Source organism: Nymphalis io, chromosome 14 (genome assembly GCF_905147045.1).
Source record: "Nymphalis io chromosome 14, ilAglIoxx1.1, whole genome shotgun sequence".
NCBI classification, from domain to species: domain Eukaryota; kingdom Metazoa; phylum Arthropoda; class Insecta; order Lepidoptera; family Nymphalidae; genus Nymphalis; species Nymphalis io.
Genome location: NC_065901.1, coordinates 8,257,650 through 8,260,627, shown reverse-complemented (window position 1 = coordinate 8,260,627; position 2,978 = coordinate 8,257,650).

Sequence of the window (2,978 nt, the reverse complement as noted above, 5' to 3'; positions counted from 1 at the left end):
CACATGGATACAATAAAGCTATATAGTAAAAGATTTTGTTTAATTATAAGCAAATTACTATAATAAAGTAAATATATCTATCGTGATATGCGACCTCTTTGAGCATACCTTACATTTATGCGTACGAAAAAGTTCTTACCTTTAAAAACATATTTTTAATACATATCTATTTCATTATAAAGATCTATATAATTACTGAAAATATTTATATAAAAAAACATAGTTTACTTCAGTAACTTTACAGTATGCAAGTTCAGGAGCAGAGGAGCAAGTTCAGGATGCAATGGCAGGAGCCTTCTTTACTGAGAATTCGAAACATTCCGGTCTTGCATAAAACCATTTCATCTTTCTTTACGAACATTATAAGTGACATAAGTTAACGTTATAAGTAACATTATAGGACATAAGATACCTAACATCTCCCTCACACGCGGCAATACCCACGTGTGAGAGTGCAGGGGAGAAATACATGTATTTTAACAAAACAGTTAAATAAACTATAAAGATACAAAAAAAAATATCGAAAGAAATCATTTTATAAAAAGAGATGCGAGTGTTTGTATATCTGGTCGTTTTTTTACAAAACTGCCTAAAAAAAGAGGTCATGTCATGCACATGTATCCTTATTTCAAAGTTTTGTGCCGGGAGCGTTTATCACTTGTAAAGTAAGTACAAGTAATTTACCTATATTTGCTGTTTTTAAAATCAAAAGATTCCAAATCGCTACTTAGCGATGGGCATGAGCTCTTTTTCAAAAAAGTTGCGAACGTCGTTCCAAAAACTAAGGTATTAGTTAAATATGGCCTTTTTAATCTTCAGAAAACATAGTTTATATCTAGAACAAAGTTGGACCCAAAATCATGGGGAAGGTCATTATACATATCAATCTCGTTACTTTACTAAAAAAAGCCGAGATGGCCTAGTGGTTAGAACGCGTGAATCTTAACCGATGATCGTGGGTTCAAACCCGGGCAAGCACCACTGAATTTTCATGTGCTTAATTTGTAATTATAATTCATTTCGTGCTTGACGGTGAAGGAAAACATCGCGAGGAAACCTGCATGCGTCTAATTTCATTGAAATTATGTCACATGTGTATTCTACCAACCCGCATTGGAGCAGCGTTGTGGAATAAGCTCTAAACCTTCTCCCCAAAAAGGGAGAGGAGGCCTTAGGCCAGCAGTGGGACATTAACAGGCTGTTACTGTTACTTTACTTGATGGCAGGGCTTTGTGCAAGCTAGTCTGGGTAGATACCCCTCCCTCGCCATATATTCTGTCGTTGAGCAATAATATTTAGAATTGTGTTCCGGTTTTAGATATTCCATTTTTTTAGTCCCAAAGTTGGTGGCGCATTGGCGATTGGTTAAAAATTAAAACAGAAAACTAGTGAAATCTTAACAACAAGAACTTTCGATCTTCAATTATACAAGATTAATTTACAAAGTTAACACCGGTTTGTGATGTAGATTTTAGCGAGAAGAACCGACAAGAGATGCAGTAGTTACTCTTTCCCGAAACTCAAGTATCATCATCAATTAATTACAGACACAAGGGACATAAAATCTTAGTTCCCAAGGTTGGTGGCGCATTGGTTATGTAAGCGATGGTTGACATTTCTTACACTGCCAATGTCTAAGGGCGTTGGTGACCACTTACCATCAGGTGGCCCATATGCTCGTCCGCCTTCCTATTCTATAAAAAAAAATCATCGTCGTCTTCTCAGCCGGAAGACGTTCACTACTGGACAAAGGCCTACCTCTAGGATCTTCACGACGTCCGGTCTTGCGTTACCCTCATCCAGCGGATTCCCGTCTGACTCATAAGATCGTTGGTTCTCCTTGTAGAGCGCCTGTCCACACTGCGTCTTTCACTTTGTGGTCAACTCTAAACAGTGGGGCAAGCAAATAGGTCTCAAAATATTTCGTCCCAGTAGCCGTCGGTTCTACGAGCAATGTGCCCCGCCTACTGCCATTTCAGTACGGCTTAAAATCTAATAAAAATATACATTTAAATATATTATAATAAATATATAATATGATTTGTAATTTTTGCGTTAATCCGGGAAAAAACAAACAAACAGATAGCTAGGCGTTGTATGCTCACATTAAAAACTTTAAATTCAAATTAATTATTTAGGTTATTTATTAAAATATTTTATTGTTGTGTGAGAATTACATGAACATAATGTTTAAATCTGCTAACCTAACCTAACCTTAAAAGCATATTTAAATAATAAAAAAATATAGGATAATAATTAATAACAGTAAAAAGTAACAAATACCTCTCTGTTTTATACACTCCACAGCCTAGCCTTGTTTTATACTTTCAAATTGTATTTTTAAGTATTTTTATATCATATACATAACTGCATGTTGTGCTATTAATAATAGATATAAAGGAATTGGTAATATACTTGTGTAATAATATCTAACGGTGCCATAAGTCTAAATAAAAGGTTCTATCAAGAAAATATTAACCTTAATATTGACTATTAATTCGATAATTTTATCTTGTGCGCAAATAATAATGAATGAACAAAACAAATTTCGTTTTTATCAAAAACGACTTGTGGAAGTATTTTTTTTCCTTTTTCCTTGTACAAGGTCAGCTTTAAAATGTAATTAAAATAAAAAATATGTATGAAACATAGTATGAAAATTAATATTTCATTTAACTATATTTATATTTAAGAAGCTAAATACAATTAATTTTTAAATAAAATCAATAAACTATACATACATAAATTACCCTATAAAAAAACAACATGCGGCTGTATACTTGAGTAGCGTTGCCTTTTTCGATATAATAAAAATAATAATGTCTACGGTAAAGGAATAAATTAGTCTATGCCTTAATATAATGCGACCAAATTAAGATGAAAGCAGTTTCCATGCATTTATTATGAAGGAAACAAATTCTTGTCATGGCTAAGTTGGTAATAGATACACGATTCAATTCAACTCTACATACAAATAA